Consider the following 27918-nt stretch of genomic DNA (forward strand, 5'->3'; position numbering starts at 1 on the left):
TGCATCAACTGTCAATACAGTAAGAACACAAAGTGGTACAATCACCCAGTCAGTGGTAAACAAATGGATATACTGTAAAATGTGTATAACATGTAATACCGGAAATGTGATTCATATGATTAGCTCTCCTTTTTCCAAGGTTTACACTGATGAAAGTGAACGATCTCTTAAGCAGCGTATGACAGTACAGAGAAGTTCCATCAAGAGGGTAGATATGAAAGGTCCTGTACCTGTAGCAAGACATTTTAAGAACATAGACGTTCCATCAAGAGGGTAGTAAATCCTGTAGCAAGACATTTTAAGAACAGAAGTTCCATCAAGAGGGTGGATATGAAAAGTCCTGTAGCAAGACATTTTAAGAACAGAAGTTCCATCAAGAGGGTGGATATAAAAAGTCCTGTAGCAAGACATTTTAAGGAGGCAAACCACCCCGTCTCTGCTTTCTTTTTTTAAGATAATTTGTTTGGCATTTTATTGCTTTATTGGACAGGCCCGGGCCAGGGGCGTATCTAGACCCAGCACTCTACTGGGGCACAGGTGGGCACAAAAGGATATGAAGGGGGCGCGCGAAGCGCGTCCGCAAACATTTCTTTTGCCGGTTTTGGCCGGTTTTTGGGCGAAAATGGGTGGATTTTGTAACTTTTTTTTTTTTTTTTTACTTTATTTCGGTTTTATGGTTAGGTTAGGGTTATGTTATTTAATTATTTTGGGGGAGCCAGCCCCCCAAACTCCTGAAATGCATAGAAATCTATGAAATAAATAAAACAATCTGACATTTATATTAAAAAGAGCTAGCCCCCCAAACCCCTAAAATACATAGAAATCTATGCATTTTGGAACAGTTACTATATATATAGTCAAGAAAGCATTTAGTCATACTTAAAGTTTAAAGTGCTTTACTTGCATTGAACATTGCATTGAACATTGAGGAGACATCATTAAAAAGCACAATGTATGGGGCGGTTAGGTGGCCGAGCGGAGATTGCGTTCGTCACCAACCCCGGAGCTGTGAGCTGGATTCGCCTGTTCGAATCCAGCTCACAGCTCCGGGGTTGTCACCAGCTTGGCTGGCCGTCTGCACCAATACAATTGGCTGTATTGGAGGGTGGGAGAAGCTGGCGGGGTGGGTCCGGGTCGTTGTAAACAGCGACTCCTACAGTTCGGTCGGGGCGCCTGCTAAGCGCGGATAGGACTCGAGGGGGATAGTGTGGTCCTCCCACACGCTACGCCCTCTCGATGAGAATCCGCGCTGCCAGGTGAAAAGAAGCGGTGATTGGCTGGACGTGTGTCGGAGGAAGCACGTGGTAGCCTCCACTCTCCCAGATGATCTGACTGTGGGGGGTAAGTGCGCAGCGACCAGGAAGGGACTGGGAATTGGCATACGACTAACATTGGGATGGGAGAAAATCGGAGGAAAATGGAGGGGGAAAAAGACCAAAAAAAAGAAAAAAGAAAAAAGCACAATGTATGTTTCCATAGTTACGCAGATGACACACAATTGTACATGTCCGCTGAACCAAATGATCACACAGCTATAAACTCCATTTCCGCCTGTCTCTTAGCAATAAACAAATGGATGACGACGAACAACTTCCTCAAATTAAATAAGGGCAAAACTGAAATCCTACTAGTCGGTCCTATAACAAAAAGAGAAATGTTACAGAGCAATATGGGGCAACTTACTCCTTGGATCAAACCCGAAGTTACAAGTCTTGGTGTTATAATAGACTCAGACCTAAGCTTTAAATCACACATCAACAAGGTGACAAAAACATAATTTTTCCACCTTAGAAACATAGCTAAGGTACGGCCGTTTATAAATAAAAAAGACGCTGAAAAGGGCGGTTAGGTGGCGTAGCGGAGATTGCGTTCGTCACCAACCCCGGAGCTGTGAGCTGGATTCGTCTGTTCGAATCCAGCTCACAGCTCCGGGGTTGTCACCAGCTTGGCTGGCCGTTCACACTAATACAATTGGCTGTATTAGAGGGTGGGAGAAGCTGGCGGGGTGGGTACGGGTCGTTGTAAACAGCGACTCCTACAGTTCGGTCGGGGCGCCTGCTAAGCGCGGATAGGACCTGAGTGGGATAGTGTGATCCTTCCACACGCTACGCCCTCTCAGGGAGGATCCGCGCTGCCAGGTGAAAAGAAGCGGTTGATTGGCTGGACGTGTGTCGGAGGAAGCACGTGATAGCCTCCACTCTCCCAGATGATCTGACTGTGGGGGGTAAGTGTGCAGCGACCAGGAAGGGGATTGGGAATTGGCATACGACTAACATTGGGATGGGAGAAAATCTGAGGAAAATGGAGGGGAAAAAAGATAAAAAGATAAAAAAAAAAGACGCTGAAAAACTGTTCCATGCCTTTATCTCAAGCCGACTTGACTACTGTAATGCACTCCTCACTGGCCTCCCAAAAGAAAACACAGAACGACTCCAACTCATTTAAAACTCGGCAGCTAGGCTACTAACTAGAACCAAGAGGAGAGAGACCACATCAGTCTTGTATTAGCTAACCTACACACTGGCTTCCGGTAACATTTAGAATTGATTTCAAGGTCCTCCTCCTTATATACAAAGTATAAACATTGCGATCATCTACTACTGGTCTATTGAAGGTTCCAAGCCACAGTCTAAAGAAAATCGGGGATGCAGCCTTTGCTAACTATGCACTAAAGTTATGGAACACACTACCTATGGACAGTAGGGAAGCTAGATCTCTTAATATTTTCAGAAATAAGCTAAAAACGTACCTCTTCACCATAGCCTTCTAATACACCCCGCTGTTGATTGTACTGTAGCACTATTTTACTCTGTCCATTCTATTGCATAATTTTACTATCTATTCTACTATTCTATTATTGCACTGTATTATTTTACTCTGTCTATTGCTTTTTATTACAGTTTAAACACTGTAAAATATATATATTTTTTATCCATTCTATTCTACAATTTTATTGCACTGCACTATTGCACTATTTTACTCTGTCTATTTTGTCTTACTCTTTTCATTATTGTCTATTTAAAACTGAATCAATCCATAAACAAGGTGACCTGTTGGGATGTTAGATCCTAATGTGAAACACTGTGATTTTATGTCTGCACTTTATGTGCTAATTTTATGCCTGTCTTTTTTCTGACTTGTGAAGCACTTTGAGCTGCAGTTTGTGTATGAAAGGTGCTATACAAATAAAGTTTATTATTATTATTGCATGCAACATGCATTGCTCTCTCGGTGTTCTCTCTGTGTTCTCTCTGTGTTCTCTCTGTGTTCTCTCCGTGTTCTCTCCGTGCTCTCTCTGTGCTCTCTCTCTCTGTTCTCTGTGCTCTCTCTGTGCTCTTTTCTTGATCTTGAAACATTCATTTTCTGAGGAGTAAACCGTACCGTCTGGTTTTCATTTTGGCAAAGTAGTCTATCACTTGACTGTGACTCAACTTGGATAGTTCCTCCCTCTCGACTGACAAGATGGCAAGATGGAGAAGCCTATCTTGCCCCATTGTGGACCTCAGCCAGGTGTGGAGCCGTCTCAGCACACTGAATGTCCGTTCACAAGTGCAGCTGCTAACTGGGATGGTCAGAGAGATCTGAATGACCTGTGTGAAGGTTGGGAACATGACTTGGTCCAGCAAGCAGAAAACACATTGCATATCTGTGATTGGATGGCTTCCCTGCTTTCTGGCGAGGTCGTTTTTGGCCACTAACACCTCCTCAGGTTTGAGATCAACACTGTAATGGTCTGCCAGACCTCTGAGGTCCTCCTCACAGAGAAAGTTGTCAGATCCCGGATTACAGGCCTGAACACCTCTTAGAACTTGGCTATTGAGAGATGAAAAGCGCTGATCCATCTCAGCGACCATCCTGTCAAGGCAAGGTAGAAACAATATATATATTGAAATTCTTTTATTGGGATAACCACATTGAGATACAGTATCTCGTTTTCGAGAGGGTCCCACATTTTGTGCAATGTAATTCAGAATCAGAACACATGGCACACAACGACGAAAAAATTAAATAAATAAATAAAGGACACATACAAAAACACAACAGAACAAGTACACATTGTAAGAGAATACATTATAAGAGGATATGTCTCATTATAAGAAGATAAGAGGATATGTCTCAATCTCCATCATAATAGGCCCACTCCACGGCAGTCACATGACGGTGCCACCGCAGGGCAAACAAATATGCTTACCCCGCGATGACACCGCCAGGCAGCCGCCGCGAGAAAGGCCCAACAAAAAATTCAGAGGGTGAGTAGAATATAGGATGTAATAGATATTGAGCTCCAGGACTGGCAGGAGAAGAGGAGCAATCAACCCGCCCAACAAGCACCCCAAATCAACCAATCGGCCCCCCCAAAAATAGGAGTAGAGCCAACTAGCTAACCCGTAACACCCGCGTAAAGGACGGCTATGCGCCATGTCCCCTCACCAGCGCAGGAGCCCCACCACGGAAGCATGTACACTTGACCATAAAATTAGAACAAAGAGCATTTTTAAAGAGATAAAATGAAGATATGGATCGAATGTTCACCGGAAGATTGTTCCAGTCCGAAGGGGCTTTGAACATGAAAGATTTCTTGGCCATTGCTATTGAAAATGGAGAAACTGTGAAAAAATACTGTACAGAGTGTCTTAGACGATAAGTGCAAGAAAAAGGGACCATCAACTGTTTCAGATAAGCAGGATAGTCAGAATGGATACATTTGAAAATCAATTGCAGCCAATGTCTCTGTCTTCTTAAAGTAGGAGAAGGCCAGTCTAAGGTTTGATATATAGTACAATGGTGGGTTGTGAACGGACAGTCAAGAACAAATCTGCATACCGGTAGTCTATTGTAAGCCACATTTAGAGGTGATAAATGGGTTTTGGAGGCAGCTCGATAGACAACATCAGCATAGTCCATTATTGGCTAAATAAGTTGTTGTGCAAGTTTCTTTCTAACAGTGAAGGAAAAACAATGTCTAGCTCTATAAAAGGGCTCCAATGCTACGATTCATTTTATTAACAGTAGAGGTAATATGGAAATTGAATGAGAGTTCAGGGTCAAGCCATACTCCCAAATTCTTGATGCGTTCAGCTTTTTGCAGAGGTGTATTATCGGCACATAAGATAATGATTGCATTAGATTCGGTTGCCTTCAGTTTTTTCCGAGTACCAAAAATCATAAAGTACGATTTGGTTTTGTTTAGTATTAGTTTATTTTCAGCAAGCCATTTCTGTAGTGTCTTAAAGTCAGATTGTAAGGCTGATTTAATCTGTGCTACATTATTTTTGGATGTATACAACACTGTATCATCTGCATAAAGATGAACGCTGCAATCAGAACAAACAAAAAAAGAAGGTATATTATTTATAAATATTGAAAAAAGAAGTGGACCAAGGGTTGAACCTTGCGGCACACCACGTTCTTGGACCATTGTATCCGATTGGAACCCTTGGATGACAACACATTGTTTTCTATTATGAAGGTATGTATTGAACCAGAGTAATGCATTGCGTGATAGGCCAACAGAGTGAAGTTTATCTAGAAGTAGGTGGTGGTCAACTAAGTCGAATGCTTTGCTCAGATCGATAGAAATTGCACCAGTTAATTTACCATCGTTAGTTGCAGAAAATATGTCATTTGTGAGCTTTAATAGAGCTGTTGATGTTGAGAATTTTGACCTAAAACCAGATTGATGAGGTGATAAAATATTGTACTGGTCAAGAAATTTAGAGGGCTGATTATATAACAAGTTCCTTTTCAACTTCTCTTCATCACCTAGGTCACTCCCAGCCCCACCACTAGACTCCACTACATAATCATCCATACGTTTCTGCTTCTGCCTTTGTCTGGTAGCAGCACATGGCTCTGGGATCTGGTTAGCTGCACAGTTGGTCTTTGCTCTACTATACAGGTCAGCAGCCTTCTCCTCTGTGCGCATGTCTTTGAGAGTGGCACACAGCACTTTTGTACTCTACAGCTTTGGCCAGGTCTACTGTTTTACTTTGCAGATATTTGTGCAGGTTTTCGGTCACAGACAAAAAAGTCTTGAACATCATCAACCGGTACACTGTGGAGAATCGGGCAAGTTTTACATGGAGACCTACTGCCATGGGGTTGTTGATGCTAGTTAGGCACTCAAGGACTGCAGGGAGATTGTCTATCATGGCTCTGACGGACCGCAACTGGCATGACCAGCGCGTCTTTGAGAGTTGGACAAGTGCAGATGGCTGTAAGCCTAGCTGCTTTTGAGTCTCCTTGAATTTGTGGTGGTTTACAAGAGAGACAGAGAAGAATGTGTACACAAACTGTAACTGGTCAAATAAATCCTTGGCCTCTGGTATGGCTTGACATGTGTAACACAGGACCAGGTTAAGTTGATGTGCATAGCAGTGCACATAAACGGCCATTGGATGACTCTCTCTGAACTTGGTTTGGACCCCCCCCCCCCCCCCCAACTGCCCCACTCATGGCCGATGCACCGTCGTAAGCCTGTGCCACACACTTCACTTGATCTATGCCATTGAGAGTTAGCTGTTCTAAAATCGCTTTGGTTACGGAGTTTGCATCAAATGCTTTCAGTTCGGTCATGGCCAGCATACACTCCTTTACCTTTCCTTCTATCACATACCTGACACAAACAGCTAGCTGCTCAGTGCTGCCATCTCTAGCTTCATCAGCCATGACTGAAAACATCCCTGCCTTTTTTATTTCATCAACGATAGCTGCTGTGACCTCTTCAGCGCAGGACTGAATAATCTAATTTTGGGCTCCAGCTGATAGATAGGTGCTGTGTGATGGAGCTGAATGACCATGCAGAAAAGGATCAAACTCTTTCAGGAGTTTCATACACTCAAGAAAATGTCCCCGATTCTGGCTGGAGCTACCCTCGTCATGGCCACGGAACGCAATGTTCTGCTGAGCTAAGAACTTTGTCACTGCCACTACACGGGTTATGTATGCCCGTCACCCTTGGATTTCTGCCTCATTTGCTGATTGCAACTGTTCAATGACAGTACCATGAGTAGCACTGGCTTTATAGCTGTGCCAGGTAAGTATGCTTGCTTTGTGGGTGGGTGATTTTTCATGCTCTCTACAAAGATCCAGAGCCTTTTTCCAATTCTGTAGGCCAGTATTTACAAAGGTGTCATGCATAACATGTTTCCCAAATATCCTACAAGAAAAACAGAAGGCTGCATTTCTAGACTTGGGAGTACTCCAGCCATGTAAAGCTGTCAAACCAGTGAGCATTAAAGGCTCTCTTCTTGACACCAAAGTTGTGCTGGGGATATTGGGTCAACTTTACTTGGTTTGGGCCAGAATCCTTTCCCCCTAGGTGACAGGTCACTAACATTCCCCTCACAGCTTTTTCCCCTTGCCCCCAGTCTGATGTTCTCTGCTGCTCTGGCATCCGCTTCTTCAGTCTCATCTCTGGGTTGTGGGGTCTTCTGTCTGTCGCCTGTCTCTTGCTGCCTGTCTCTCTCCTCTCTCTCGGTTTCTCCTGACTCAGCCAGCTCAATCTCTCCTTCTCCTCTACTCTCCTCCTGTCTGGTGCAAAATACAAAACGATTTAATGTAGCATCAGATCATTTTAGATCTGCAAGTTAGTTAGCTTAGCTAGCTATAGCCTGTCAGCCAGCCCACAACATTAACCTAATACAGGCTGGTCTACAGCTCCACCCTGTGGGCATACTGAGCATGTTTACTTGTTTGAGACACATCCCAACTCGACTAATTTATTGTACAGCTACACTTGCAAACAATATTTTCCCTACAAACTACAACATTGACAAAATGACTGAACATTAACGCAAGTCAATGGACTGAAATGAATTGATCCTTTGTAATTAGTGAATCGAGAATCGATAGCGGAATCGTCTAAAGAATCGATTCACTTCAACAAGAATCGAATTTCGATATCCATCTCTACTCACCTCTCAGTGTCACCTATAGTCAGGCTCCTCTCTCTCTCATCTCTCTCAGGCCCATACTGTCTGTCTTTTGTCTCTTGCTGTCTGTCTCTCGCCTCTCTCTCCCCTGACTCAGCCAGCTCAACCTCCATCTCTCCTCCTCCTCTTCGTGCACTTTGCACTTTGTCTGGAGCAACATGAAAATAATGTTATATATAGGATGAATATTGATTGATTCAGTTTTAAATAGACAATAATAAAAGGAGCAAGATAAAATAGAGTAAAATAGTGCAATAGTGCAGTGCAATAAAATTATAGAATAGATTTAAAAAAATATATAGATAGGAATGACATGCTTAGACATGCATCATACAGACATGACATCACATCACATATACCATTTACTATAACAGACTCATACACGTGCAAGGGTGCCTTTTTGCTGAGTGTCTAGGTTAATTATAGTCCCTTTTGAGCCTTTTGAGCCATGCCCATCATATGTATATACTCGGTCAGGATCTATGGGTACAGTATATTTGCATATCGTATATGTCACAAATGTAACAGTACTAAATACCTGTATGTCATGTATGTCCCTATGCCATAAATGTCATGTATGTTGTGTATGTCATAAATGTCACTATGCATTGAAAATGGGGGACCCTGATGTAAACAAGACAAACGTCTTTCTCTGGTCTGAATCCCCTTAACAATTGTGTGTATTGAGCTGTACTGTACTATTGTACCCATTCTGCAATCTGTTAAATAAAGTTTTCATTCATTCATTCATTCATTCATTCATTCATTCATTCATTCATTCATTCATTCAGTCTTCAGGCTGGATTTGAATCTAACAGCATTGACGATTTTCAAGTCACTGGGCAGACTGGTCAGTAGTTATCGTTATCTAGCAGCTAATTCCTCCGGTAACATTGCGGTTAAGGGATGGGAGATTCTTCAAATTCATGCGGGTCTTGACCGTCTTACAACTCTTACCTCTCATTTTTACTCTGCAACGCTTCATCTCTGCCCATGGCGAATAACTTTCTGATATCCATTGTGATTGTCCTCCTCCATGTCAAATCATCACAATTAAAAAGAACGTGGCACCTCAATGTGTGGTTTACCTGGCTGTGAACTGTGCGAGGCCAGCTGACTGAGTCAGCTGGTGGGATGTACCATGTATGCTCTGTCATAGGCGGGGGTGTGCAAACCATTCAACTTACAAAAAAGGGCCTGTTGGAGGATTTTCAACAAGATAAATCGAAACAGTGCAAAATATTTCACTATAATATTTCAAAGCGAAGTAAAAAAAAAAATAATAATAAGTATGTAATCAGTAGGGCACAGGCGATCAACAGTAGGGCAAGTGCCCTACTGATAGTGGTCTAAATACGCCGATGGGCCCGGCAGAGAGGAAGGATGGGAGAAGATATGAGGGGAGGACATGCGGCAAAGGTCGCCGGGTCCGGGAGTCGAACCCCGGACGGCTGCGTTGTACTGCAGCGTAGTTACATGGTGCGCCACCCTGGCGGCCGCTGCTTTCTTTTTTATTGGTATTGAAAGTCTTACTCCTGAGGTGCAAGGGGGTGATGTCAGGAAAAGGAGAGGCTTTTTGGATTGTACCCTAATGGGATGAATGAGGAGTTCAATGTGAATTAATTAGCATACTCTTATAGTTTGTACTTTTTGAGTTTTGTTTTTAATGTATAGCTATTTTACTGGCTGATGCCTCTGTCATGGATGTATTGTTTGGTGGCCATTTTATATGGGTATTTAAGTTATTCTCCATGTAACCCACGATGAAGGCATGTTGTCGAAATGCATTGGTTTTAATTGTATGATTAAGACCATAGCTAAACATAAAATCCATAAAATATTGGTCCAACTAATCAAAATTTCATCTGGGGGCTGACATCTTGATTAGAACTTAAAATGTGTTATTTTCACTTAACAGGGCTGTACCGAATAGTTCAAAGCTTCGAAGTTTCGTTCATAATGTTGACATTCGAATTCTAAATCAACATTCGAATACATTTTTTTTTATGCCTATTCATTCTGTTTAAACCAATGGGGTTTTTCTTCAGTTGCAGATAAAGATTAGGCTACACTAATATTATACTATTATAGTATAGGACTAGTCATAAAAATGTAAATAAAACATGATCATAAATGATGTAGCCTACCTGCATCCGCTTGGCACTCGGCGCTCCATCAAGACGTCACGATTATTTATGTTGACGAAACTGATTAGTTATATTCATTAAAGAAAAAAATACTAATTTAATCAGATTAATCACTTTATTCAAATTGAGGATTTAGTTTGAGGATTTCTTTTTTATTATTACGTCATCAAATATGACGACAGACATTCGAAGCTTTGTTCGAATACTTCAATAAAGCTTTGAATGTTAAAAAATGACATTCGGTACAGCCCTAAAATGTCTTGCTACAGGACTTTTCATATTACCCTCTTGATAGAACTGCTGTTCTTAAAATGTCTTGCTACGGGACTTTTCATACAGTATTTACCCTCTTCTGAGTAAGAAGTAAAGTTAAAGTAGAATAACGTACCGTCGCCCGGGAGATCTAAAGTTTGTTTCAGTCTATGTTCATTTGCCCGGCTGTGATATGAAGCAAGCAAAGCGTAGCTGTACCTATACAGCCGGAATACGTTTATTCCTATGCCCTACAGCAGGTCCGTTTCTATTACCAAATCAATGTATTAAAATCGTTGTCACAGTTTGCCCACCCTAGAGTAGCCAGTGTACTCAAACTGAAAGGATTAATTGCTGACGATGGTAAATGGATCTGTAAAAAAAAAAAAGGGTAGATTTTTCTGGCGAAGAACTAAGGGCACGCCACGCACTAATATGAAGCAAAAGTTCAGGCTAACATTGTTTTTTTTATTATCCAATTCTTCCCTCCCCTGTCTTGAACGTTGCTAGACTATGCCTCCCACTGGTCAGCTGTAGTGAGGATAGAAGCCTTGCATCACGTGTCCCCTCGGCTCCGGTACACGAGGAGGCAGCCTGTCGCATCTTTTCACCGCAGCAGCTCGAACTCTGTGGCAAGGAGTAACGCGTGGGAGGCTCACGCTGCCCCCGCTACTTCCTGTTTCCGCCGCACCGGCGTCACCCAACCGACCTGTAGGAGTCGCTGTCCACAACGTCCAATCCCCACCCACCGGCTTTCCCACCCTCTAACACTGCCAATTGTGTTAGTATGACGGCCGGCCAAGCCGGTAGCAACGCCGAGAGCTAGGCTCGATACCAGCGTCTCCTGCGTTAGTGGCGAGCGCCTTTCCCACTGCGCCACTCAGCCGCCCAGGCTAACATTGTTTGAGTTAAAATAGTCAGTCTCCTATTCATTGTTGATGGAACAGCTCCAGGCTGTCCATCAATATGACACTGACGTCCTGAACACTTTGGTTAGTCTACAATTTTATTATCTTTTTTTGGGCATTTGGGATCACAATTAGGGATGGGTATCGTTAGGATTTTATCGATACTATTATCGATACTGCTTAATGGTTCTGTACTTTATCGATACTCTTATCGGTTCTTTTAGATTATTATTATTTAAAAAAAAATTATACATTTATTATTTGAACGGCTTAAGGATATCTGTACTCAGGGAGCGAAATTAACTTTTTGACTCACCGGCCAGTGGCGGGTAGATGGGAAGAATCTACCCGCCAAGCATATTTCTTACCTACCAAATTTTTTTTGATTAAAAAAAAATATATATATTTTATATAAAAAAAAAAAATTAAATAAAATACATATTATATAATCATACTTGTAGTTGTATTATCTGCGAGACATCGCCACCACGCAATAAGTCAAAATGCTCGCTATCTGCAAACAGCTCCACTGTCTGTGTGTATACTTGAGTAGCCTCCAGCTCCAGCAAGGATTCTCCGGCCCTGCAGCTAGACCCTATATTCAGCTAGACCCTACATTCAGCATGCAAGGATTCTCCGGCGATGCAGCTGGACCCTATTGGTATAACGTTACGGTTCTTTTGTCAAATCACATTCAACATGCCCTCAGCTAGAATACGCATTCAATCAATGTTATAAGACATTGATATCAGGAGCTATCTGTAGCTACTGCTAGCCCGGTAGATAACGTTAAGACAATTTAGTTTACTGGGACAGATAGATCTAATGTGAGCTAGCTAACGTCAGCTAGCTAACGAGGGAACGGAGGTATTATGCACTCGAGTCGACTATTGCTGGAGCATTTGTTGATATCAGCAGCTATCAGTAGCTAGCCAGCTAGATACCGTTAGACAATGCCTCGTCATGTATTAAACTAAAAGTGAATAGTTGACTGGGTCATTGTTTAAACAGTAACGGTAGCTCATGGAGGTCCGATATAGACTAGAGCAGACTGCCCGCATATCGCAATGGTGGCGTTTCAGGAAGTAAACAAGCCAAATGAGAGCTTCCGATTGGTCATTTGCTTTCTTTCTCATGAAACCAGTCACGTCACTCTACTGTGATTGGACCGTTGACTTGAGTGCAATGTGGGACTTGTAGTTTTTTAACGATCTCGCGGCGGAGAAAAAAAAGACGAGAGAGGCTATAATCTGTACTCGCACAATCAAAATAAGAGTATCGTTATGAACTACACGTCTACACGGCGGGCAGCCCTCTAAGTGTCAAGCGCCAAAGGTAAAAACTGAGCGCCCCTGGCGGGCGGCAGGCTTTAGTTTCGGTCCCTGTCTGTACTTGATGTTTGTTTGTTGTGTTGCATATTTGAAATAAACTTCAACCTTCAAAAACCTGTGTTTAACCTAGCCATCTATAAAACATCATGCTAAAACTGTGAAACAAATGTCCTACTCCCCTAAAGAAAGAAATACATAGCAAACATGACTCAGTTATCCAATAGTGCTGCTGCTTTTTATTTTGTTAAAATCTTTTAGTTAATAAGATAAAAGACTGGTAAAATAGATTCCTTACCTGAGATCAGATGGTATCCAAAAAGATTATTCCAATTCCTGATCGCCATTCCAAAAATCGATCCTTTTATTGATCCAATGCTACATACTGTAAACACATATTACACGCTGTTCTGATGGTCCACAATGACTGGGATCATCTCCGGTTACATGCGTTAGAAGTAAAATGTGGATTCCGGATATTTTATTTCTCATCCATTTTCATTGAGTTCATTCCAAAAGGGTGCATTACCATCTGGGAGACGATAGGGGGCGCTTTTTTCACATCTGAGCTCCTGATGGGGCTGGTTTCCCAACGGTAGACTCGGTTGATGAAATATGAATTCAGATCGCTTCATTCATTCTTTCTCTGGTCTGAATCCCCTTAACAATTGTGTGTATTGAGCTGTACTGTATTGTACCCATTCTGCAATCTGTTAAATAAAGTTTTCATTCATTCATTCATTCATTCATTCATTCATTCATTCATTCATTCATTCATTCATTCATTCATTCATTCAGTCTTCAGGCTGGATTTGAATCTAACAGCATTGACGATTTTCAAGTCACTGGGCAGACTGGTCAGTAGTTATCGTTATCTAGCAGCTAATTCCTCCGGTAACATTGCGGTTAAGGGATGGGAGATTCTTCAAATTCATGCGGGTCTTGACCGTCTTACAACTCTTACCTCTCATTTTTACTCTGCAACGCTTTATCTCTGCCCATGGCGAATAACTTTCTGATATCCATTGTGATTGTCCTCCTCCATGTCAAATCATCACAATTAAAAAGAACTACTAAAAATAAATCACGCTAATTGTCGTGCTGGGCATTCAGGGGGCGGGCTGATAACACGTGTTATGTCGTGGCTGGCATTCAAATTGTTAAGGGGATGCAGACCAGAGAAATATGTTTGTCTTGTTTACATCAGGGTCCCCCATTTTCAATTCATAGTGGTACACTCTGTTAGCTCCGTAGCTAATCCGCTCCTAGACTACCGATAGCAGTACCGATAACGTCGGAGCTTATCAATACTAATTTTATTTCTAATTTAGTACCGGTTCCTGTTTAGAACCGGGTTTCGGGGGGCATCTCTAATCACAATAGGTATAGCATTTGTTTTTAAAGGACCACTATCTTATAAATGGCCTTTTCCAGTGGTTTGCATTGTTTTCTAGCAATGTGGGGTTGTACCAACACTGACTAGATGTGAAATCTCTAGCCAGTCCCGTTTCTTCAGTTCAGCTCAGACAAGAAACTCCCCCACTAGGCTTGGATGATATGACGGTATTACGGTATACCAGGGTATTTCGCAATCCCGCCGGTATGATTCTCAATACCGTGACGTCACAGACTGTGCGCCAAATCACAAATGGGATGGGTTTCCTTCTATTACACTGTGATTGTAGTGCACAGCACACGCCAGCAGATGGCAGGGCAGTCTGTCTTTCCATCTCTCAGTCAGAGCAGGATGACGCAACGCGCGTGTTCCTTTGAAATTTATTCACATGAGTGGACTCGGGGATAGGGATGCACCGATATGAAAATTGGCCACCGATACCGATACCGATTGTTCAACTAACACTATCTGCCGATACCGATATTTGTATATTTGTATATAAGTATTTGTAATTTTTTTTTTTTTTTTTTTTTTTTTTTTATGAAACTACTGTGTATGTGTGTTTGTATTTGTAGGCCTCTTTACTTACTTAAAAAAAGGAAACATCAAGAAATATGTTTATGGTATCACTATCTCTCTCCCAGTATCGTCTGGCGGCCTGCAGAGGGATACTATTTTCTCAACCAGAGCTTTCAACCAATGCAATGGAACCATTCTGGTGGCCTGCAGCGGGATACTATTCTCTCAACCAGAGCTTTCAACCAATGCAATGGAACCATTTTGATTGACAGTCGATTCGGCCAATTACGCCACACCGCTAGCACCCACCTCCTGCTGTCCTTACCACCAATCGGCAAGCGTTTATTCATTTTCTACTTTCGGGCATTGTTCTGTTTGCAAGAGTGAATACGTTAGCTGCCCGGCCCGCCGACCAGCGCTCCACAGCATGACCAAATGAGACATAATGATTTTACTGCAACAAATGTTATAATAAAACAAAGCCTTTCTATACATTTGTCTGGTTGAAAACTTTATTAACAGATTGCAGAATGGGTAGTTTGGTACGGAATGAGCAACGGAATGGAACTCAGCTATGAACGGACTAACGGAGTAATGCCTTGTTTACTGCTATCTTCGGGTAAATAATATGCTTGTTATTGAACGTGTAACACTAACTATATAACGTTAATGCCACAAAACAAATGTTTGTGTCATTTTAACAGCAGATACTTTCTTAAATGCCATCTTCCCGAGAGAGGGTGTTGACGGGGAGTTGTGTTATTAATAGCATTGAACAGCTAACCGAAAGCTAGCGTTAACTATTGTTAAAGGTTTAGCCATAACGTTACCTTGGCTAAAGTTTGGGCTATTCATAATCCAGCAATAATGGCTGCAGACCTGCAAGCAAAGTACAGCAAGTTGGCAAAGGAGTATTCCAACGCAAATCACATTTTCACCAGTAACGTTAGTCTTGCATCTCCCGGTAGCTAATGAACGGACTCGGAGTAATGCCTTGCTGCTATGGGTAATAATAATATGCTGATGTTATTGTCCGTGTAACACTAACTATATAACGTTAATGCCACAAAACGAATGCCTTGTTAATCATAAAGTAACTTTGATGCAGTAGCTTGTGTGTGGGGGACGGCGGGCGTTGTGCAGGTAGGTCGCGAGTGAACTTTTTTTTTTTTTGCCTTTTGACGCTACAAAAATGTATGGTTATTTATCGGCGACTGCTATCGGCACATTTGAGCTTATCGGCCGATAGGCCGATAGCAGTCAACAAGGCACTTATCGGCCGATACCGATACCCGACCGATATATCGGTGCACCCCTACTCGGGGACACATTGTTTACCGGTAAGTTATGTTATGGTTAAGCGATTGGAAGATGAACGTATGAGATATGAATGCTGGTAGTGTATGTTTGGTAAAGCGTTCCAGTTCGACTGTGTGTGTGTGTGCGTATTGGCTTCGCGATTCACTACATTGGTTTAACAAATAAAGTTATTATTATTAACGGCTTAAGCTGGGTTTTGATTATCCAATCCAATCCAATCCAACTTTATTTATAAAGCGCTTTAACAGCCACAGGGGCACAAAGTGCTGTACAGAGGGAGCATATTAAAAACTATAAGCAGCACTAAAAATAGATTAAAAATAAAAAATAAAAATAAAAACAAGAGTACCAAAAAAAATAAGGTAAACTAGGCAGCAATACAAATTTAAATAGATCAGAGTACTTAAAAAATATTTAAAAGCAAAGGACACAGTAACAAAACGATACAACAACAACACAGTAAGACAATAAGATCATAAAATCAACAAGCTACATGGTGTCGAAAGCCAGAGAGAAAAAGTGGGTCTTAAGGAGGCATTTGAAACGGGGCAGTGATGAGGCCTGCCTAATCTGCAGTGGCAGCTCGTTCCACATTTTGGGGGCGACAACGGAGAAGGCACGGTCCCCCCTGAGCTTACGCCTAGTTGTAGGCACTACTAGGAGGCGCAGCTGGTCAGCTGACCTGAGACTGAGAGAGCGAGAAGGTGTATAGACCTGCAACAGCTCAGAGAGGTAGGGTGGGGCAAGGTCATGAAGAGCTTTAAAAGCAAATAAAATAATTTAAAAATGAATCCTAAAGTGCACGGGGAGCCAGTGGAGTGAGGATAAAATCGGTGAGATGTGGTCATATTTACGAGTGCCAGTTAAAAGACGTGCAGCGGCGTTCTGCACCATTTGAAGGCGAGCCACTGAGGATCCACTCACCCCTATATAAAGTGCATTGCAGTAATCCAGCCTAGTCGTCACAAATGCATGGATTATCACTTAATCAATGCAGAATACATTTTGTGCGTCTGTATGTGTAGTTGTCAGGGAACAAACTTAACTTTTTGACTTACCAGCCATTTGGCTGGTAGATTTTTAAAAGTACCAGCCGGGCAGATTTTTTACTAGCCAAAAATTATAAATAGCTTTTTAGTATATCGCCATGTGTTATTATTACATAATACTCTCGTATGCTATTTTCAATTAATATAATAAACAACATAAGGAATGTTAGCATAATTTTGAGTGGACTGAAGGAATGAGTCAGCGTTAATAGTTTTAAATGCAAATAATTTATTGAAACATAGAAGTGGGGTCGGGACACACACACACACACTGTGTTTCAACTCACCACCCCCGCATCATATTGTAGTCTGTCTTCAAACTTCCACTCCTCTCAAAAAAATTTATATTTGAATATCAACATTATCTGTCCATCCTCAGTAATCCTCAGTTTACTATAATATACTCCTGTCCTGAGTCCTGACTAGTGACTCCGTCGTCTTTCCAAACGCACGCACACACACACACAGGGAAGGGGAGAGTGCCCCCCCATTTCCCTTTCCTCAGTGCTGTTTATGGCTCTGTCTCGTCTGATCATCAGGATTAGCTTCTTAGCTGACGTTAACGTTGTAGTGATTGGTACATAAACGTTAATTTCGGGCGATGTGGGCATAAAGGAATGGCGACGGTGCAACGCATGTAGCTGCATTGGACTCGTTGTGAGAAGAAAAAAAACATCACAGACTTATTTCGCGTCTGTAGGCGCACAGCCGCGCACTGCTGTGTTAACGCTGCTCTGTTTTCAAGAAACAACACTGAGTGGGCGGATATCATATGACTCGCGGAGTTGCTAATAAGAGTATCATATGAACCTGAACGTTGCTAGCTGCCGGAGCCCAGATATTATGACTGGAGCTGCGCTTGGGGCGGCAATGAGACCCGCACAGGATTTTCAAAATAAGAGTATCGATATGAACTACACCCGCCAGCTGGCGGGCAGACTATTATTGTTAGACGCCAGACGGTAAATCTACACGCATTTGGCGATGGGCGCCCAGTTATTTTGTTCCCCGGTAGTTGTGTACTACTGTCGTGAGTTTGTGAGTCATATTGCTCTAATTTCAGCCTCCGTTATACGTTCCGTATGACTCGTTTAATATCTGTATGTATCGGTTTGTTTACTTGGTAACACACGGGTCGCTAAGGAATTTAGGTTTGAGGTTGAAGAAAGTGCACTTTTAGGTTGAAAGAACAGCCCTAAAGTCAACGTGTTTCAATATAAGCGTTATGTATGGCGATAACGAGTATATTGTTAAATTAGCTCCGCCCCCCCCCCCCCTGCTGATGAAAATGAAAGTCATACCGTCATATACCGTATACCGGGGTATTATGTCAGCAAGGTATGACGGTATGAAAAAAATTATACCGCCCAAGCATATCCCCCACTGAACCAAGCCATTCAGAATTGACTCGCTATCCTACGTAGCAATGCGCTGATCTGCCACCACTAGGGATGGGTACCTTTCACATTTGAACCGATACGGTACCGGTACCTGTGAATCGATACCGGTACCCAACGGTACCTTTTTTCTGTACTTTAGTCTCAAGAAATTTTATTTACCTACCTCAGTCGTGAAAAAAAAATCCAAACTTCAAATAACTACAATTTCGACAGTTTTCGGCTTGCCATTGCTCCGACTGCTTTGTTGTTGAATCAAGTAAAATCCTAGGTAAGCATATATTGTGCGTGTGAACGTTGACATGAAAAGAAAAAAGGGGGGAAAAAAAGAGAAAAAAAGTTTTAAAAAAAAAGATAACATTATTTTTTTGTTTTTGGTATCTCACTTGAATCGATACTCGGTAGTACTGACTAGGGGTGCACCGATATATCGGTCGGGTATCGGTATCGGCCGATAAGTGCCTTGTTGACTGCTATCGGCCTATCGGCCGATAAGCTCAAATGTGCCGATAGCAGTCGCCGATAAATACCCATCAATTTGTGTAGCGTCAAAAGGCAAAAAAAAAAGAAGTTCACTCGCGACCTACCTGCACAACGCCCGCCGTCCCCCACACACACAAGCTACTGCATCAAAGTAACTACTTATGATTAACAAGGCATTCGTTTTGTGGCATTAGCGTTATATAGTTAGTGTTACACGGACAATAACATCAGCATATTATTATTACCCATAGCAGCAAGGCATTACTCCGAGTCCGTTCATTAGCTCGGTTCCATTCCGTTGCTCATTCCGTACCCAACTACACATTCTGCAATCTGTTAATAAAGTTTTCAACCAGACAAATGTATAGAAAGGCTTTGTTTTATTATAACATTTGTTGCAGTAAAATCATTATGTCTCATTTGGTCATGCGTGGAGCGCCGGTCGGCGGGCCGGACAGCTAACGTAGCTACGTTATTAGCTATTAGATGCAAGACTAACGTTACTGGTGAAAATGTGATTTGCGTTGGAATACTCCTTTGTCAACTTGCTGTACTTTGCTTGCAGGTCTGCAGTCATTATTGCTGCATTAAGAATAGCCCCAACTTTAGCCAAGGTAACGTTATGGCTAAACCTTTAACAATAGTTAACGCTAGCTTTCGGTTAGCTGTTCAATGCTATTAATAACAACTCCCCGTCAACACCCTCTCTCGGGAAGATGGCATTTAAGAAAGTATCTGCTGTTAAAATGAAGTGTTACACGTTCAATAACAAGCATATTATTTACCCGAAGATAGCAGTAAACAAGGCATTACTCCGTTAGTCCGTTCATAGCTCGGTTCCATTCCGTTGCTCATTCCGTACCCAACTACACATTCTGCAATCTGTTAATAAAGTTTTCAACCAGACAAATGTATAGAAAGGCTTTGTTTTATTATAACATTTGTTGCAGTAAAATCATTATGTCTCATTTGGTCATGCGTGGAGCGCCGGTCGGCGGGCCGGGCAGCTAACGTAGCTACGTTAAGTGTGTTCTGCTCTCGCATTCGCAAACAGAACAATGGCGGCATGCCCGGAAGTAGAAAAAATTATAAACGCTTGCCGATTGGTGGTGGACAGCAGGAGGTGGGTGCTAGCGGTGTGGCGTAATTGGCCGAATCGACTGTCAATCAAAATGGTTCCATTGCATTGGTTGAAAGCTCTGGTTGAGAGAATAGTATCCCGCTGCAGGCCGCAAGAATGGTTCCATTGCATTGGTTGAAAGCTCTGGTTGAGAAAATAGTATCCCTCTGCAGGCCGCAAGACGATACTGGGAGAGAGATAGTGATACCATAAACATATTTCTTGATGTTTCCTTTTTTTAAGTAAGTAAAGAGGCCTACAAATACAAACATACACATACAAATAGGGGTGCACCGATATATCGGTCGGGTATCGGTATCGGCCGATAAGTGCCTTGTTGACTGCTATCGGCCTATCGGCCGATAAGCTCAAATGTGCCGATAGCAGTCGCCGATAACTAACCATCCATTTGTGTAGCGTCAAAAGGCAAAAAAATAAAAGTTCACTCGCGACCTACCTGCACAACGCCCGCCGTCCGCCCCACACACACACAAGCTACTGCATCAAAGTTACTATTTATGATTAACAAGGCATTCGTTTTGTGGCATTAACGTTATATAGTTAGTGTTACACGGACAATAACATCAGCATATTATTATTACCCATAGCAGCAAGGCATTACTCCGAGTCCGTTCATAGCCGGGAGGCAGACGACTAACGTTACTGGTGAAAATGTGATTTACGTTGGAATACTCCTTTGCCAACTTGCTGTACTTTGCTTGCAGGTCTGCAGCCATTATTACTGGATTAAGAATAGCCCCAACTTTAGCCAACGTAACGTTATGGCTAAACCTTTAACATTAGTTAACCCTAGCTTTCGGTTAGCTGTTCAATGCTAATAACACAACCAAGCGAATCCATCAGAGCTCCCCATCAACACCGCTCTGTCGGGAGGATGGCATTTAAGAAAGTATCTGCTGTTAAAATGACACAAACATTCGTTTTGTGGCATTAACGTTATTATAGTTAGTTACACGTTCAATTACATCAGCATAGTATTTACCCGAAGATAGCAAGCAAGCCGTGCATAGCTCGGTTACATTCCGTTGCTCATTCCGTACCCAACTACACATTCTGCAATCTGTTAATAAAGTTTTCAACCAGACAAATGTATAGAAAGGCTTTGTTTTATTATAACATTTGTTGCAGTAAAATCATTGTGTCTCGTTTGGCCATCCTGTGGAGCGCGCTGGTCGGCGGGCACTGCCGGGCAGCTAACTTATTAGCTTGTTGTGGTTCTGAGTTTGACTCGCATTCTCACAAGCAGATCAATGGCGGCATGCCCCGAAGTAGAAAAATGAATAAACGCTTGGTGGTAAGCAGGAGGTGGGTGCTAGCGGTGTGGCGTAATTGGCCGAATCGACTGTCAATCAAAATGGTTCCATTGCATTGGTTGAAAGCTCTGGTTGAGAGAATAGTATCCCGCTGCAGGCCGCCAGAATGGTTCCATTGCATTGGTTGAAAGCTCTGGTTGAGAAAATAGTATCCCTCTGCAGGCCGCCAGACGATACTGGGAGAGGGATCAGTGATACCATAAACATATTTCTTGATGTTTCCTTTTTTAAGTAAGTAAAGAGGCCTACAAATACAAACACACATACAAATATACAGTAGTTTCATTAAAAAATTAAAAAAAAATATTAAAAAAAATATTAAAAAAAAATAAAAATACTTATTTTTTGCCACAATTATCGGTATCGGTATCGGTATCGGCCGATAGTGTTAGTTGAACAATCGGTATCGGTATCGGCGGCCAATTTTCATATCGGTGCATCCCTAGTACTGACGTGTTTCGGTTTGGTACCTCAAAAGTACCGAATTTGGTACCCATCCCTAGCCACCACCTGCCCACAATCAACTGACGTGATACGTTGAAATTATTATCAAAACGGAGCGAGTGGAAATTATGCGGAAGCGGTTTCCCTGTCAGTCGGCACTTCCTCAAAAGAGAGAGAGAGAGAGAAAGAGAGAGAGAGACAGATAGAGAGAGAGGCTCATACGGTGCGAGTCTCAGAGCGCACTGCATTGAGAGAGAGGGGACTTATGTAGGGCTGGGCGATATGACGATATTATATAAATATCGGGTACAGTTCATTAACGATACACTTTTTCAACGTATCGTGGATATCGTGATGTTTTGCCCAAGAGGATTGTGTCGCGTCAATCTGTCCACACGTTACTCGTTCATATCTCAGCCCGTGCTGAGATATGCCCATTCCGCGGTCTGTTAATAAAGTTTTCAATCAGACAGATGTATGGAAAGGCTTTTATTATAACATTCGTTGTAGTAAAATCATTATGCCTCATTTAGTCATCCTGTGGAGCACTGGTCTTCCACTCGACGGCCGCGGGGAGCTAACGTTAGTAGCTTTGTTGTTGTTCAGCACACAGGACATTCAGGAAGTCAAAAACTAAGCGCTTGCCGATTGGTGCTAAGAACAGCAGGGCGGGTGCAAGCGGTGTGACGTCATTGGCAGACTCGACTGTCAATCAAAATGATTATGTTTCCGTCAGAATGAATGAATGAAAACTGTATTAAAAGGTTGCAGAATGGGTACAATACAGTACAGGAGGATGAAGACCAGAAAAAGACTTTCGGCTTTTTTACATAAGGGTCCTCCATTTTCAATTCATCAAAACATTTAGAGACATACATATATACAGTAGTTTCATAAAAATGCTAAAATGCTATTGATTGATTGATTTAAAACTTTATTAACATATTGCAGAATGGGTACAGTACAGCTCAATACATACAATTGTTAAGGGGATGCAGACCAGAGAAAGACTTTAGTCTTGTTTACATCAGGGTCCCCCATTTTCAATTCATCATATTTCATATCTAAATCATATAATATCTCATATGCAATATATAATCTAATAATCTAAATCTAATATATAATATAAAAATGCTAAATGCATGGGTATTTTATTTTGTCTTTAATGTTAGCTTGCAAACTCAAATACTGTCTTGGTAAGCCTCATAATGAATTGTTTGGGGTAAAAAAAGAAAAACATCGTGATGTGTATCGTGTATCGCCGAAAGGTAGAGCTGCCGCGGTATCGGTATTACCGCGGTATCGCTGTTACATCATGCCCACCGCAGCGTTGGGCTGAATACCGGCATCACCGCTGTTTTTTATTATATTATTATTATTATTACGCTCTCGTTGGTCTTGCAGCTCTGCAGATATACCCTACTTCTCTGTCGAGATTCCAAGCGACCCTATTGGGTACCAGAAAAGTCACATGAAACACTGCAGACCACTGATTGGTCAGAAGAGATACGCGTCACATGCTGAAGCATCTTGCAGTGCTTTTACTTCCTGAATCTCAGCCATGAGCCATTGATCAGAGCTCAGTCACAACACGGCTAATAGTACGTTAGCTCCCACCGGAGACCGGAGTGGATTACCGACGCCGTCGCTCCTCAGGGAACGAGGCATAATGATTTTACTGCAACGAAATGTTATAATAAAAGCCCTTCGTTCTATACACTTGTCTGATTGAAAACTTTATTAACAGACCGCAGAATGGGTACAACTCGGCACGCTCTGAGCAAAGAAAGGAACTTAGATATTAATTGAGTAACGCTTGCCTTGCTATGGTCCGGTAAATACGAACGTGTAACTATACTAACGTTAATGCCACAAATCGAATGCCTTTGTAATCATAAGTAGTAACGTTATAATAAGAAGAAGAAGAAAGGGTCGGGGGGGTAACCGGCGGGCGCGCCGCTACCACCCCTGCTCGCGACACCGAGGGGAGACTTCGAATCCGTGTTTCACTTTTAATAACGAATGCGTGCATGCCGAATCCCAAACAATATTCATGCTGCAAAGTCATCCTCTAAAGATAGACATTTAGACTAGAGGCAGGCTATATGCTATAAAGAGTAGACTACAAAAAAAATGCATTCAAACTTTTTTTTTGTGTGTGTGTGCGGTAAAAACCGCGGCGGTAGGAAATATTTTGCAAATGTGTGCGGTAAGGGAAACATCAATACCGCGGCAGCTCTACCGAAAGGTCAGAAAATATCGTGATATCATATTTAGGCCATATCGCCCAGCCCTAGACTTATGTCTAGAGCCATATGAAATCCGTTTTATTTTTTTCCAAATTCCATTTTATTTTTTTCCAAATTCCGTTTTTTCCGTTTTAATATTTCAGAATTCTGTATTTTGCTTTGTACGCTCATGTTACCATCAGAAATAGTGTCTAATAAGTGGGAATTAATAAATGTCCACAATTTAATAAGATATAACAGTCCATTTAATAGGGCCGTCTTAAATACTTTGAAGCTTCGAAGCTTCGTTCGATGGGCATGGGATTCGAATATGAAAATAAAATTTGATTATTTAAAAAAAAAAAAAAATTATATATATTTTTGCAAAATCAACTCTGCCTCTCTTTGTTAACTACAACAAGCAATGCTGTTTGTTAAGATGACGGACTCGGCACTGACAGATTTGTGTTCATTGTGCTGCTTTTATAAAGCCTCAAATGACGGCTTACAATATTTCATGAAAGCAAAGTGTTTTGTTTGTCTAAGATTTTAAAAGGTTTAAACTTTACAGCACTGACAAAGTTGAACAAAGTGCTGTACAAGTTCCACAACATAAAAAAAAAAAGTAAAAAAAAAAAAAAAAAAAAAAAAAAAATTTTTTTATAGTGGATTCCATTTTTATTGCTCACTTCCGCGATTCCGTCCGCGATTCCGTGATCGCGGATTCCATATGGCTCTACTTATGTCTCTCTCTCGGTCAAGAGATCACTGTCAACCTGTTGCAAAATATCATAGCGCATCCCACGAGCACACCCGTTTTCCGATCCGTGCAATAATATTCACGAGGTATATCTTGTCATGCGAAACAAGTTGCCAATGCCTTGTCCCGTGGGATTATGCCCCCTGCGGCGAAATTAATTAGCCCCACAGAACCATGAGTCAGCACACACACACATGAAAACACACAGAGACACGCACAAACAAATTGGTCAGGCTGCTGACGCCTCGCGTGTGTGAGAGCCTCTTCTCTCTCCCTATCTCTCTATCTGTCTGTCTCTCCCTCTCTACCAAAGGTATCTGCCAGTGCAGGTGGGTGACTGTCACTCAAAGTGCATTGCGAGTATAGGCGGAGCCCAGCCAAAAACAGCTTGGACTTTGCAAGGGCAGAAAGTGGTGCACTAAAGTACTTGATTAAAAATACATAACAATGAATTGTATTGAAAAAAAACTTACAGATGTGTTCCATAGACTCACAAGAATTGTGTAAAATTGCCTTTAATGCTATACCTATGCATTAAAAACAAATGCATTAATTCATTCCAATCATTCCTATCACCCTTCCTATCATACTTCCTATCACTCTTCATATGCTTCCTAACATACTTCCCATCACCCTTCCTATGTGGTGAGTGACTCACTTATCACGTACAATGGTACAGACATTCACTGGACTTTAGGAGCGGAGTGAGGGCTCCTTTATCACATCCCACGCCGGAAACTGCTTACGACGTGTTTCAAGTTCATGCAAATTCTGCCAATCCACGGCGTACGATGTTATTGAGATCATATTTAATTTTTTCGCCATGTTATTCATAAGTCCCTCACGGAGCCTCGTCTGATGCAGTGGGAGCATGCACAACTCTGCAACGCTTCAATACTGCCGCCTGGTGGATGATCGGCGATTTGCCAAACCGTAAATGGACGAGTCGATCTCGGTGCGTCTGGGAAATGCGTCCGGCACTCGCATATTGTTGCGGGACTGTATACACACGTCCGTGTGTAGCGATCGCTGCCATAACGCAATAATCGATACGATTTGGCCGTTTATTATGATTATACAAACCGGAAATGGATTTAGGAGATCGCCATCAAATAAGTGGGATCTTTTTCCTCCAGTCTCATCGTCGAACGGTAAGAGGACACTGACGTCATTTTCAGCACGTTTGTTTATTATTATCCATGCAAACTGCTCTGATCAATATATCACCCATACTACATAAAGCATTTACTGACGATCACGGAATTATAAACGACCCCACCCCCCCTGTTCATCCGCGCATGATCAGTCATAACATTTAGGATCATGTACAGTTGAAATTTGTAATATAGCGTGTATCGCCAACAAACGGCATTTGATCATCTATATGCGTTTATGCCTATATCTCACGTTCTAGGAATTACTGCAGAAAATGATAAAAACATATTTATATTCTAGAGACGGTATTTTTGTATGAATCTATGAATGAAAAAGTAAAAAGGTTCCTACATCCTGAACGATAGATAATCGATGTTGAATGGGCCATAGTAATGTCAATTTAGCAATACAATTTAAAATGTTATAGCCCTGTAAAGAAGGTGAACATCTCCATCTCCATAGGCTTACAGTGCTGGCAGAGAGTGGTATAAAATGCTCAAATTGCGTGGCAGGGAATGTGTTAAGACTCTGGATTCTGGGAAACGGGGGTGGGTTATTGTTTACATATGTCAGCTCAGCTGTCACTTCTACGTCGAACGTCTATGCACTCTATGTATGTGTATGTTGGGAAGTAAAGGGAAGAACTCGACCACCGTCTGCTCTCATCCTTCCTGCACTCCCACACTAACATACAGTACTTCCCATCACCCTTCCTATGATTCCTAACGTGGTCCCTAATGATGGCTGACAACCATCGACCACTGAACCCAATATTGTGATTTATTTTTTTATTCACTGGTATATTCTGCAGAACTTTACATCACTATGACTAGTATTTAAAATATTTGGTATAATCTGACGATCTGCTTAATGAGGCGTTTAGGCTATAGGGAGAATAATGAAAGTATAATGAAATATCAGGTGAGAAGGTGAGGATAGGCTGTGAATGGACTCAAATGTGCAAACATATATTGTGGCATGGATCAATATACACACTCTAGTGCATTTGGATCGCTTTCGAAACGCAATAATCGATATGATTTCGGCGCCATACAAACCGGAAATTGATCTAGGAGATCGACGTCAAATAATTGGGATATTTTTCCTCCAGACTCATCGGCGAACGGTAAAAGGACACTAACGTTATTTTCAGCCCGATTGTCCATTTCTTTGTTTGCAATCAGTCTGATCAATATATCAACCCATACTAAATAAAGCCGTTACTGACGATCAAGGAATTATAAACGACCCCCCCCCCCTTTCCTTCACGCATGATGAAGCATAATGTATACCGATCATATACATTTGAATTTTTTAATATAGCGCACGTATAGGAAAGAAACGCCAATGGATAATCTATCATATGCGTCAGGGCCTATAACTAGCGTTTTTGGAATTACAGCAGAAAAGCTTAAAAACATACTTATATTCTCGACGGTATTAACACAACAATGTATGATGTTCCCACATCCGGAACAATAGATAATCGATGTTGAATGGGCCATAGTAATGCAGATATGGGTATAATATTTAAAAAGTTATAGCCCTGTGTGACGGATCATCTTGGTCTGCGTTGTGTTTAATGTTAAATGAGAATGTCCCGAGGGGGAATCGAACAGGGGGATCCCGCGTCCGCGGGCGACGACACAGGCCGCTGCACTAAGAAGTGAATTCACTCCTAACTACCGTACCTATGCGTCTGTTAACCCTGTTATGGGGAAGTGAGTTTAATTTACCAGCCCGCACTGCCACAGTCACTCGTCAACACACCTGTTTCCGTGACTGTGGAGTCGGACATACCCAAGGGCTTCCCCGTTACACCTGCAAAGAAGGTAAACATCTCCATAGGCTTACAGCGGTGGCAGACTGGGTATAATGATGGACATACTGCGTGGCAATCAATGTGTTAAGAGGTTAAGAAACATCATAAATGTAAGTTATTTTATCATTGAAAATGATAGTAAATGAACACTGAGTTCATTCTGGAAAAAAGGACAGTTGTTAATAATTGAAGAATGAATGCCGCTAGCGGTTATGTGATTTTACTGTATATGGGTGATTGTTGATAATATATTTTTTGTTCAATAATATCAATAAAATCTTTTTATATTTTACTTTTATTATGTTGAATAAAAGTGTATTTT

At 41.8% G+C, this 27918-nt stretch overlaps 1 protein-coding gene across 1 annotated transcript in view; it reads right to left on the reverse strand.

The window, feature by feature from the left end:
• Nucleotides 1-27918, reverse strand: part of shmt2 (serine hydroxymethyltransferase 2 (mitochondrial)) — a 166412-nt gene that overhangs the window by 125978 nt on the left and 12516 nt on the right. The window lies entirely within an intron of this gene.

The sequence above is a fragment of the Notolepis coatsorum genome, assembly GCF_963971535.1.
Source record: "Notolepis coatsorum genome assembly, chromosome: 6".
In the NCBI taxonomy this organism is placed as follows: Eukaryota; Metazoa; Chordata; class Actinopteri; order Aulopiformes; family Paralepididae; genus Notolepis; species Notolepis coatsorum.